This window comes from Ambystoma mexicanum, chromosome 2p (assembly GCF_040938575.1).
Source record: "Ambystoma mexicanum isolate Mex_15411 chromosome 2p, UKY_AmexF1_1, whole genome shotgun sequence".
Lineage (NCBI taxonomy): Eukaryota > Metazoa > Chordata > Amphibia > Caudata > Ambystomatidae > Ambystoma > Ambystoma mexicanum.
The window spans coordinates 936,438,683-936,451,652 of NC_090923.1; the positions used below are offsets into that span (position 1 = coordinate 936,438,683).

At 46.6% G+C, this 12,970-nt stretch overlaps 1 protein-coding gene across 1 annotated transcript in view; it reads right to left on the reverse strand.

Annotated features, from left to right (window-relative positions):
* LOC138566934 (placenta growth factor-like) overlaps positions 1-12,970 on the reverse strand; it is a 354,273-nt gene that overhangs the window by 265,797 nt on the left and 75,506 nt on the right. The window lies entirely within an intron of this gene.

Sequence of the window (12,970 nt, forward strand, 5' to 3'; positions counted from 1 at the left end):
TTTGAAGATACGGCATTCAACCAGTCAAGACCGGCGCCTAAAAAATAAATTAAATTATACAACACAGATACAAAAATGGGTTATGTCAGATACATGCCCCATGGATAATACTTAGTAATCCATAATTCCAAATCTGATTCCATACTATAAGTAGACAATCTGATGATCACACAAAACAGTGTAAATTGAACTCCTTCATTCATTCCTTTGGGGTGTACCGTATCCAATAGGTGGATCCAGTCCATTCCTCTCTGACTTTGCATATGGCTGCCAATAGCATTCTTGTCAATTAATTTATTTCATTATCATAGAATGACTCTTTGTATATAGAATTCTGAATTGACATGAAGTGTATTATATCTATTACATTAAAGATTTTTTTAACTGCACCCGATGAAGGGAATTTTGAATCCCGAAACTTGTTGCGCTGCCAACCTTTGAATATAAAAGAAGATTTGGATAAAGAACCTAACATTTAATAGTGTCATTGTTTACTTTGAAAAATGTGTGACATATATCTGTACAAACGATTTAATAATGACTTAACACAATATTGGCCGATCTTCAGCAATAAGGTGTGCAGGCTAACAGAGTGTCCGATACCTTTCGGACACCATCTTCTTAGTTAACTATGAAAATTGTCCACAATGAAATTTGACTCGTTTGTAGTAAAGGGGCATAATTGAATGTTGCACTGCTGTGATAACTGTGAATAACAGAAGTGGGCATGTATGTGCTAAATAGATATAATGGAATCTATTACTGCTGTTGAGTCTGCTTTCCTTCTCTCATGTCTGTGTGGCTGATTGCAAGGTGGGTGATGTCGGAGTGTATGTGATGTCACGGGTGGAGTGTGTGTGGATACAGAATGCTTATCGACGGTGTTCCACGGGGAGTCAGGACCAGAGAGGGTGCAGTTGGCGCAAGTCACACCTCACTTCATCAGGTTTAGGAGTTCCATGTGCACTGTTGTTTCGGTGAAGAGCGATGATGTTGTGCAAGTTAGCAACGGATGTCAATGAGCTGGATTGGCTATGTGCAGATGCAATGAAGGCACCCAGTGATGTGGGAACTTGGTGCGGAGCAAACTGCTGCACACAGTGTGAACGTACAGCAGGGAGTAAAGGACCCAAAAACATGGGGACGCTGTTTGTTTGTTTGTTTATTATATTTCTATAGCGCTCCGGACCCGGGTAGTATAAGGGCGCTTAGTACAAGTTACAAGGCACAGTACATGGTAATAAACAGTAGTAGTAGTAGTAGTAGATCAACAAATATACATAGTATATATACATATATATATATAGAATATATAGACAGTAGAGGTAATAGCAACCAATAATGACAGAGATGAGACATGTGCAATATGTACAATTTATAGCTGAGGTCTAACTTGAAGGTTGACTTTTTGTCAGAAGCCACCCAATGGCAAGCTTCCTGAACGATTGGAAGGATTTGGACGACTTAATATTCAGTGGCAGGGTGTTCCAGAGTTGGGAGGCGAGGACAGTGAAGCTCGAACCTCCGGCTCTTTTAGAGGTAAATCTAGGCACTGTGAGACATAGGGTATTGGAAGATCTCGTAGTTCTAGGGGAAGATTTCAGAGTAAATTTGTTAGTAAGGTAGGGAGGGGCTAGCTGGTTGAGGGCTTTGTAGGTAAGGCAGAGGGTTTTTAGATCGATTTTATGTTGGATGGTGAGCCATTTGCATGAGGTTTTAGTGGCAGATATGTGCTCACGTCTGGGAATGTTTAGAGCTGCCCGTAGCACATTATTTTGAAGGACTTGGAGTTTGCTAATTATTGCTTGATTGGCACCTAGGTAGAGGCTATTACAGTAGTCTAACTTAGATTGTATAAGAGCTCTAGCTAGTGTGAGGCAACTGTTAGAGGAAAGAAATGGTCTACAAGCTCTAATTAGTTTTCCTGTATAGGCAGTGGCTGAAGCGGTCGAGTTGACTTGTTTGGCGAGGTTGGTATTAGCATCGAGGTAAAAGCCAAGTGTTTTTACATTTTTGGCAACCGGGATAGTATTACCATCGATTATGATGTTGGAATAGTTGGGACTTAGTTTTTGTAAGTTGTTGGGTGAACCAATAATGAGCAGTTCAGTCTTCTCGTCATTCAGGCAGAGGCCATGTGTGGCCATCCAGGCCTGAATGACGGAGAAGATTTCATTGATCCTGGTTACATCAGTTATGTAGTTGCCCGAGATAGTGAGGAGTACCTGGGTGTCATCCGCGTAGTTTGTGTAGGTGACACCCAGACGGTCCAGTTTATCAAAGAGGGGCTTTGTGAAAATGTTGTATAAGGTCGGTGAAACACATGAACCTGTGGGACGCCGCAAGTAATGGGGATAGGGTCTGCTGATGCCACCAGAGAGAAGACTCTCATGGTTCTATTGGCCAGGAAGGACTGTATCCACGCGACAGCAGAGGGGGAGAAGTGGTCGGCAGAGGAGAGGTGATTGCAGAGAATCTTATGGTCAACCAGGTCGAAGGCGGCTTAGAGATCTAAAAGGAGTAGGATGGCAGCCTTGCCCTTACCTTTAATTTTGTCAATCTGGCTTTTAAGATCAACAAGGGCCGTTTCTGTTCCATGCTGAGGCCGGAAGCCAGACTGACGCAATCCAAGTAATTGGTTAGACTCTAGGTAATGCTGAATTTGCAAATAAGCAACTCTGTCAAGAATTTTTAACAGGAAGGGAACGGTTGTGATAGGCCTGTAGTTAGTAGGGATGGCTGGGTCCAAGGTCTGTTTTTTTAGTAGCGGGAGGACCCATGACTGTTTCAAATTATTGGGTACCGAGTTAGTGGAGAAGGACAAGTTTATGAGCTTGGAGATAAAGGGGGCGAGATCTCTTGCTGCGTCTTTTATAATCTGTGCAGGGCAACTGTCCCCTTTGCAGTTTGACGGTTTGAGGGAGGTTATGATTTTTTGCACTTCTAGAGCAGTGACTTTTTTAAAGGTGAAGCCATGGTTAGTGTTAGGGGTGGTGGGTGGTCTAGGGTTAGTGTTAGGGTTAGGGATAGTGTTAGGGGTGGTGGGTGAGCTGGGGATAGGGGGGCTGGGGGTGGGGCTGCTATTAGAGAGTTGTAGTCTTTTGTTTTCAATTTTGGTTTGTAGGCCAGTGATTGTGTTTGCAAGGGCATCTTGGATACTAGTGCACCATAGTTGGTTCTTCACAGACGTGTCCGTGGGTGGATTAGGGTTTTCTAACTCCTTCAGGATGGTGAATAGTTCTTTGGTACTGGGACTAGCATTACTTATTCTTATATTATAGGCTTCCTTTTTAGTGCGAATTATTTCTCTTTTATAAAGGGAGGATGCATTTGTGAGATTGATTTTATGTTCCTCTGATGGGTTCATTTTCCAAAGGGATTCCATTTTGGACTTTTTATTTCTTAGTATTTTAAGTTCAGGAGTGTACCAGGAGTTGAGATGTGCTTTAGGTTTACCTTTATGTAGTTTTAGAGGGGCGACAGGGTCGATAGCTTTGGTAATGGTGTTATTGTAGGTGTCTGTGATGTTCCGCTTATTTCTCCTCAGGCATGCTGGTGCAGGTGGGCACGGTATATGGTGTGGATTATTAGTGCTAATGTCAAATGAGAGTAGGAAATGGTCGGGCCATATGAGTGGTTGGGGGTCCTTACAGATAATGTTGCAGTTATGGGCAGCGAGCCAGTCTAAGGTTCTGCCTTTCTGATGTGTGGGTAGGGTGTTAAGTTGAGTGTAGTTCTGTTCGCCAAGTGCATTGGCAAGGGCGGATGCTGGAGCGTTGTGGGGATCGTTATATCCCAAGTTAAAGTCACCTAGAATAATGTTCTGTGATGAGGGTTTGGATTTTTCAGCTATGAGGGACGTTATATCTTCCTCGAAGGAACCTATGGGACCAGGAGGTCTGTATATTAATTCTACGGTGATGGTATTTTTAGGGGTAGTTTGAATTTTAATGGATAGGTGTTCACAGGAGTTTAGAGGAAGGGAGGTCACAGATCTAATATCCAATGAGGATTTGAATATAAGTGCTACGCCTCCTCCACGGGCATTAGGTCTGTCAGCCCTAAGGATGGAGTAGTTGTCTGGAACCGCAAGGGTTAGGGAGGGACCTGCTGCGGCATGAAGCCAGGTTTCTGTGACAGCGAGGAAATCCAAATTTGCTGAATGGATGATGTCGGCAATTTCCGTAGGGTGGGCCACAAGGGATCTGACATTGAGGAAGGCTCCTTTGAGTGGCATAGTGTTTGCAATGATGTTTTTGTTAGTGGCTTTAGATGTAAGATTGTTGGTCATTTTGTTAAGTAAGGTAGGGAGTCTCCAGCCTAGTCTATTGTTGCGAGTCATAAGGTTAGGGTGGGCTGTAGGGCGAAGTTCGAGCAAATTACGTGCGTTCGGGATATTGTCAGAGTGGTTGTCTGTGACGAGGTTAGGTGAAGTGTGTTGCTTAAACGTGATGCCAGCACTACGGGACGTGCGCATAGGGCATGAAATAAAATAACAGTGCTTCTGATAGGATGGGCCAGCTCTGTGAGGAACAAGTGCACATTGAAGAGCTCTGTAGAGGCACACCCTCATGGTAATCAGGACCGGCCTTAGGGCAGAGCGGGCTGGGCGACTGCCGGGACGCCATGCCCCCAGGGCGCCATTAGCCCCCCACCACGCCAGCTTGGGGGAGTCTTTCAAGGTCTCCCCAGAGCTGTCGTAGTGGGAAAAGCCGCAGCAGGTGCCCTTTTCTTATTAAATGCACCCACGGTGGCGGGCGCATTTAATAACAATAGGGTGCTGGTGCTTGCATCAGAACCCTATTGAGATGAATACCTCCCCACTCCAAGGCAGGAGCGAGGCGGTTTTCATTGGAATAGGGCGCAGCACTCTATTCCAGTGATTAACTGCCAGGCGCCGGAGCGGGGAGAGATAGAAAAAAAAGTGCTGCGCCTGCCCCCCCCCCCCACTCCCCACTTCTCCCTGAGGGTAATGTTGGAGTGCGGATCACTGATGTGAGGTTCACGTGAATGGAAAGCAACAGGGAGGTGCAAGAGGGAGGAGCCGTGTTGCAAAGGAAGTGAACAACTTTTACAGAGATCACCAAGGGAGTCGTTTGTCTCTGTGGCAAAGGAGCTAAAGGTCGCGCAACTTGCATGTTGTGAGACATTGTGTGTGAGTATGTGTAAGGGTATGTGGGTGGAACGCGTATGGCAACCTGGTAGAATATCTCGGGTGAATTTCAAGGTCGTTGTCGGACAGTGATAATTCTTGTTTGCAAGTTGAAGTAGGCACATTACATTCGACGAAGAAGCGAAAGGGACATTTTCAGTGACTGTATGAGAAGCGTATGGTTCGGTTACCTAGGAAGTCACTTATTGTGTACGACAGAGTCGAGATACTCACTTAGTGAAAGCAATCAGAATCTCAGGATGTCGCTCAAGGGATGTATGAGTATTGAGATTTTAATTGTAGCTTTGCAGATTAGTGCGAAATGAGGGGCAGGGATGTTTAGTTATTGTAGCATTCTGGGGAATGCACGCAATGTGGTGTGGATGCATTGCTATTGCTGTTGTGGTGTGGATGTATTGTTATTGCTGTTGTGGTGTGGATATATTGTTATTGTTGTTGTGGTGTGGATGCATTGCTATCGCTGTTGCGGTGTGGATGCATTGCTATTGCTGTTGCGGTGTGGATGCATTGCTATTGCTGTTGCGGTGTGGATGCATTTCTATTGCTGTTGTGGTGTGCATGCATTGCTATTGCTGTTGTGGTGTGGATGCATTGCTATTGCTGTTGTGGTGTGCATGCATTGCTATTGCTGTTGCGGTGTGGATGCATTGCTATTGCTGTTGCGGTGTGGATGCATTGCTATTGCTGTTGCGGTGTGGATGCATTGCTATTGCTGTTATGGTGTGGATGCATTGTTATTGCTGTTGTGGTGTGGATGAATTGCTATTGCTGTTGTGGTATGGATTCATTGTTTTTGCTGTTATGGTGTGGATGCATTGCTATTACTGTTGTGGTGTGGATGCATTGCTATTGCTGTTGTGGTGTGGATGTATTGTTATTGCTGTTGTGGTATGGGTATATTGTTATTGCTGTTATGGTGTGGATGCATTGTTATTACTGTTGTGGTGTGGATGCATTGCTATTGCTGTTGTGGTATGGATTCATTGTTATTGCTGTTATGGTGTGGATGCATTGTTATGACTGTTGTGGTGTGGATGCATTGCTATTGCTGTTGTGGTGTGGATGTATTGCTATTGCTGTTGTGGATGTATTGTTATTGCTGTTGTGGTATGGGTATATTGTTATTGCTGTTATGGTGTGGATGCATTGTTATTACTGTTGTGGTGTGGATGCATTGCTATTGCTGTTGTGGTGTGGATGTATTGTTATTCCTGTTGTGCTGTGGATATATTGTTATTGCTGTTGTGGTGAGGATGTATTGTTATTGCTGTTGTGGTATGGGTATATTGTTATTGCTGTTGTGGTGTGGATGCATTGCTATTGCTGTTGTGGTGTGGATGTATTGTTGTTGCTGTTGTGGTGTGGATGTTTTGTTATTCCTGTTGTGCTGTGGATATATTGTTATTGCTGTTGTGGTGAGGATGTGTTATGGGTGTATTATTGTCCTAGCATTGGGGAGAGGTGCATGCAAAAAAAGTAGTATGGGTGTACAGGTTTATAGAACAGTGGGTTAGTGTGGCGATTATGGATGCATGGATAGGTTTTGCCTTCTATTGTTGTATTGCATCACGGTGATGGGTATGGGTATATCCTTAAGTGGCAGCATGGCGGAATGCATGCCTATTATAGCGCGCAGATGTATAGTTAAAGAGGCATGCTCAACAGCATGAAGCCTTAAAGAGCTTAGCCTCACTTGTGGTGAGTATGCCAGGCAAATGTAGGTGAGGTTGGACAACTTTTGGGATACGTAGGCGGCAGGGCCAGTGAGAGACACCAGACACAGATATTGTTTGAAAAGCCTTAGGCCACATTTATTACATTTTTCATCACCAAAATGCGACACCATACATGAATGACATCATATGAACTGTTACGTCATCAATCAATGACTTGAGTGTGGGGGAGTGGGTGTGTGTCCATTGACCCCCATGCTCCGGGAAACGGGCCATGGGGTAATAGGTGACCCCAGAAAACAACCAGACCCTGTTCCCATTCTCCTGGTATATGGATCAGTGAGAATCGTTCAATGAGCGCCTGGCATGACACGTCACCCCTCTGTACCGTTCCTTGGACCATGACATAAATCAGCAATAAATCTCCCTTCCAGTGACCCCGATTGTTGATACCATACCTCAATTCAAACCAACAGTCCATACCACTGACAGTAGCGATATCCCCCAGGGCCACATCGCATCACTGACCCGCAACTGACATGGCTACGACGGTCTTGGCACCCCTGCAGCCCCGTAGGACAACTGTTTGCAAGCCATAGAAACCAGCCACCTTCACACCTCCTCAGCCCCAGATATGCAGGACCAGGTCATATATCTGTGCGACCCCCATGCCCTCGCAGCCACGTAACGATCCTTGAAATTAAGTAGCCATACCTGAGCAAACAGCTCTACAAGGGATTGGCCATCTGCATCCAAACCATCTCAATTTACTGCAATTGCTCACTGACTTTTAACAAATAAGCCCGGGCCTGCCAACTGCCACGCCCCCCTGGGAAAGATAACTGCTGGCCCGCAGGCCCATCTAGGGCCCCTCCCAGATCCCCCGGCCCCCGCAGTCTACACCGGCTAGGAGTCCTGTGCCATGCTCTGTCCGTAATCCAAAGGGGCCATCCCGGATCCCAATCTCCCGGCAATTCAAACTGGCTTACGGTCCCTTCCATACTCCCCTGTGACCACACACCTGGCTGGCCTAAAGGAACAGGGCTAGCTCCAGGGGGCAGGCCACCCAAGAAATGACATCCCCAAAACCGATGACTCTACTAAATGGAACATTCAACGTGCAGCAACATCTACTATCACTCACCCTCCTGCTGCACATTTTCTCCCCCCATTCTAAACTTAAGAGTGCATCTCCTCAACCAACCCACTCCCTGAGAACAATACCCGGGGGCCCCCCATGGCCCTTGACCTAAAACCAGCATCCCATCCCATAGCCTGATCCCCCGTCCCGCTGTTGACACCGACCGGAAACCCCTTGCATGCTCCACTATGAGCCCTCACCCAGCTAACTCCTGACAAATGGACGCTGCCTGGGGGCAAGCCCTCCATTGGCTATCCCCCTAAATGTGGACCCAACCACGCAGGCACCCCAGTGAGGAAATGCTCACTCTAGTCTACTTAGCACAGATGACCTAGTGCAGGGCTTCCAATATAACTGAACCCACTTTGTAGGAAGGCTGATTAACCTCTGCCCCCGATTGTACCCTGGACCACCCACGGCCCACCTTGCGGATACAGAGATCGACTTTTCCCTGTACCAATTTGCGAGTGCAACACCGGTCAGGTGCAAACTGCAAATACACGCCCTCCCAGCAAATGCCGCACAACACAGACAGGGTGGCCCATCCACTATCAACTCCCCTTGTAAAATTATCCGGGGGCCCGCAGGCACCATGACCTGTCCAGGGCCTCTCCTGGATCGTGTTCCTCCGGTCCCCAAGAGCCAAAAGCCCTGTGCTATGCTCTGGCCGTAATCCGCCACTCTGTTAGTGTTGTATACCGGGACTGCCGCCAGGAGGCAAACCATCCCAGATGGACGGAGAGGCCCTTCTGCTGCGTGTCCCCTTTGAAAATGATACTCTAGGGGCCCCCAGGCACCTTGGCCCTCCAGGACCCCTCCGACATCCTGATCCCCTGCCTCCACTGCTCATTCTTCTAATACTGAGGTGCAATCCCAGCCACCTTAACGTCCCTCCTGGTGCCCCTGCTGTAGCCCACACCAAGGAGAACTGGTATGGCCCTAATATAGAGAAGGCGTTAAGACCCAAAATACTGTATCTAAATCCTATTGTACTCCTGTGCGCCCATCGAGTCCCCTTGCTGGAGATGGCCAGCCTGGCCTCAGCCCTGGCCTGCAAGAACACCGTAACCCACCTGGGAACCTGACCAGTCAACCCAAAACCAGACTGCAGCCGCTCACGAGGGGAATGCTGTACCAGTGACCACTGTACAAATCGACCCATTTCCCCGGCTGATGCCATCGTGAAAACACTAACCAGCCAGCGATATTCAAAAACCGTATATCTGTTTGCAATCAATCTTCCCGTCTGAGCCCCTGCATCCTACACACAAACCCTTCAAAGACCACCTCCTTACATAACAGATGTAGCTCATTGCTACCCCTTTACCCACATCCACTGTGGAGGAAAGCTTAGTCCCTGCTCCCCCTGCACCTACCTCCAAGATACGTAAATATCAGTGGTACAACTGCGACACAAGGCATCCGTTGCACCCAGGAACAAACAAATCTTAACCACACAACCCCATGTTGAGTCCTTGTTGAGTAAACTCAAGCCTACGGTGGGCAACGCCTCCCTGGCCGCCCCGTCCCCTGATAAGCCGCCAGAATAGTCCCGATGGCCTGGTGTGTTTTGCCAGCTCCTGCACGCCACTTTAGGTCCTGGCGCTTGCAGGTGAGTGAGTCCTGGCCCTGGCCCCCTGGCCTTGATGTTGATGTCTATTTTGTTGTTTTAGTCCCCCATTCCCCTTTGTGCACCGTGTGTCCTCGCTTCCTCCCCGCACCCAGCGGCCGCCTCCCCACACGGCCCCATCCCCTGATCACCAATAATAACTAGCATTCCCTAGGGCGGCCCTCTGCCCGGTAGCCCCCTTCGGCTAAGGGCCCCAAGGCAAAGGGCGGCTCCAACATTGGCAGCTCCAAGACGTGTCTGCAGGTGTCCACAGGGGAAGCCAATGAAGCCAGCAGTTAACAAACACCAACAGAAACTGTAAGTGTGGCATGGGTGGGGTGTGGAGCAATTACTCTACTCTAGAAAGCCTCTGCCACTCTACCTTACCTTTCCAGAACGTAGACTGCCATAGACTTACCCCATGCATACTTAGAGAGATTTGTAACCGTCAGCCTAAATCTATTTATGGCTGGACTATATATGTTGCCAAGCATTACTGATTAACATATTTACCAATGCTAACTAGTAAGAGCTGTGAAGATTGCCCCGTGTTGCATCTAGATAGAATTGTGAATGTTGGCATTCGCCACACACTTAGATGGAATTCTTAACTTTAGCCTGCGTCACATCTAGATAAAACTATTAATGTTAGCCACACTTACAGCATGTGCCAAACTTAGATGAAATTGTGAACTTTGGCCTGCGTCGCTTCTAGATAGAAATGTGAATGATAGCATGTGCCACACTTAGATAGAGTCGTGAATTTTAGCCTGCGCCACAGTTAGATTAAATTGTGAACTTTAGCCTGCGTCACATCTAGATAGAAATGTGAATGATAGCATGTGCCACACTTAAGTGAAATTGTGAACTTAATCTTGCGTCGCATCTAGATAGAAATGTGAGTGATGGCATGTGCCACACTTAGATGAAACTGTGAACTTTGGCGTGCGTCGCATCTAGATTGAAATGTGAATGATAGGATGTGCCACAATTAGATGGAATCGTGAACTTTAGCCTGCGTCGCATCTAGATAGAAATGTGAATGATAGCATGTGCCACACTTAGATGAAATTGTGAACTTTGGCCTGCGTCACATCTAGCTAGAAATGTTGAATGATAACATGTGCCACACTTGGATGGAATCGTGAACTTCAGCCTGCACCACACTTAGATGGAATTGTGAACTTTAGCCTTCGTCACATCTAGATAGAAATGTGAATGATAGCATTTGCCACACTTAGATGAAATTGTGAACTTTAACCTGCGCTGCATCCAGAGAGAAATGTGAATGATAGCATGTGCCACACTTGGATGAAATTGTGAACTTTAGCCTGCATCGCATCTAGATAGAAATGTGAATGATTGCATGTGCCACACTTGGATGAAACTGTGAATGTTAGCATGCGCCGCACTTAGATGGAATTCTGAACACTAGCCTGCGTCACATCTCGATAGAATTGTGAATGTTAGCATGTGCCTCACTTAGATGGAATCATAAACATTAGCCTGTGTCGCATTTAAATAGAAATGTGAATGATGACACGTGCCACACTTGAAATTTGTTGGCCAGAACTGAATCTAGATAGAAATGCAAAGATATTCACGCGCCACATCTAGAAAGAACGTAGATATTTAGTACATCACTTCTAAACAGCGATGCCCATAACCAACCCACTAACAATGTCACCCCTCTGCCTACACCTCTCAAACATTCGAGACACTGGTTCAGTTCAGTCCTGTTTCGGCTTTGTGTTCTGGGATTTGTAGTCCTGGGTTTATAATGGAGGAGATCCGGGATTGGAGGTCCCGCAGGGCAGGGTTGAAACCAGGCCTGGTTAACTTTCTCCCACATGGAATGGATAATGTTGGTATGTATGTGTACTGTGAGAATGGCACCTTTTCCAGCGCAGCTGGCCCCCTGTCCACATGTGTGCATGTTCCTTTACAGAGCTTGCCCCCTGCGGCCACCTCACCAAGTTCTCTCCACACCGTTCCAATCCCCTGTTCAACTTGCAGTGACTTCTCAGCTCTGTAATGCCAAGCCCTGCCCCAGTTCTGTCTCACCCTAGCCTCTCTGTGAGTTAAGTTGTGCATGCTAAGGGTTAACAAAGAACCTCTGCCAATCATTGCAGGCTGCACGCCAAACAGTTCTGCATTCTGCTATATATCTGTATCCCCATATATATCTGTATCCCCATATATACCTGTATGGACCCCTGTCCATATATATCCGTATGTCAATATATATGTCCCCACCGTCCTGTTCACGTGCTTGGTATCAGGCGCCTTACAGATAACCACATATCACACCACTACGCTTACTCTCTACTATACACCATCACTCAACTAGAACAGAGCCATACTCCTGATAATTCGGCCTAGCTGTTCACATACGAATACGACCCCATGAACACCCATCACCCTAATAAAACGCAGCTAGCCGAGCACATTCCGGCCTAGCTGCTCACATTGGCGTTCCTCAGGCCTAACGCAGCCAGAACCCAGTTTGTGTGTCCACCCACCTGACTGCATACATCCAACTGATATCCTTAGCACCGCACCTATCGCTAGGAAGCAGCTATCATCCGACAACTACACCAGCTGCACACCGTGCACCCACGCACCATACGACACTATCTCTCTCTTCTGACCTGAACTACGGTTCCCAAGGCCGTTCAAGCTACCAGCGCTTTGAGGTCATACCAATGACATATCAAGCGCTATATAAATGCCAAGTATCATAACATAACATAACACTGTCCATGCCCTTAATGTTGATCGCACAAAATCACACTCCCACCAACGGTAACAGTTCATTAACATGTCATTAAGCCCTCCCTAACTGTTCGATGTTGTATATTATATTATATTATAATTGTATTTTTTATAACATGCTTAATAACAAAGAGGTTTCTAAGCACGGACCTGGGATTAAAACCTGTGTTTCTCTGTGTTCGTCTTTCTTCCAAGACAAGTGTGTTGCCACTGCCCTATACTACCCATGCCTATATAAAATATAACACAATAAAAACAACCAACAGCACAAAAGAAAAAATGCCCTGGTTGTAGAGAATATTTCAAAATTAGGAGCCCACAATTAGGTAAACCTTGGCACACTGCCAATGGAAACAAGACACAATTGCCCCATAGTTATCGATGATACGCGGTACCCGATTGCAACGCAAATATAATCCCTCCGACCCAAACCAATAGCTGGGCCGATCAGCTTTTGAGGACTTCATGTTATGGGAACTTGTTCTTGCCAACATGCACCTTACTTCATGAGCCCTAAATTCCCAGAGGAATTCTCCGGAAAGTACTCAGCGGCGGGTAAGGCAAATGGTGGGAAACCTGTTAAATGATGACCACTTAAT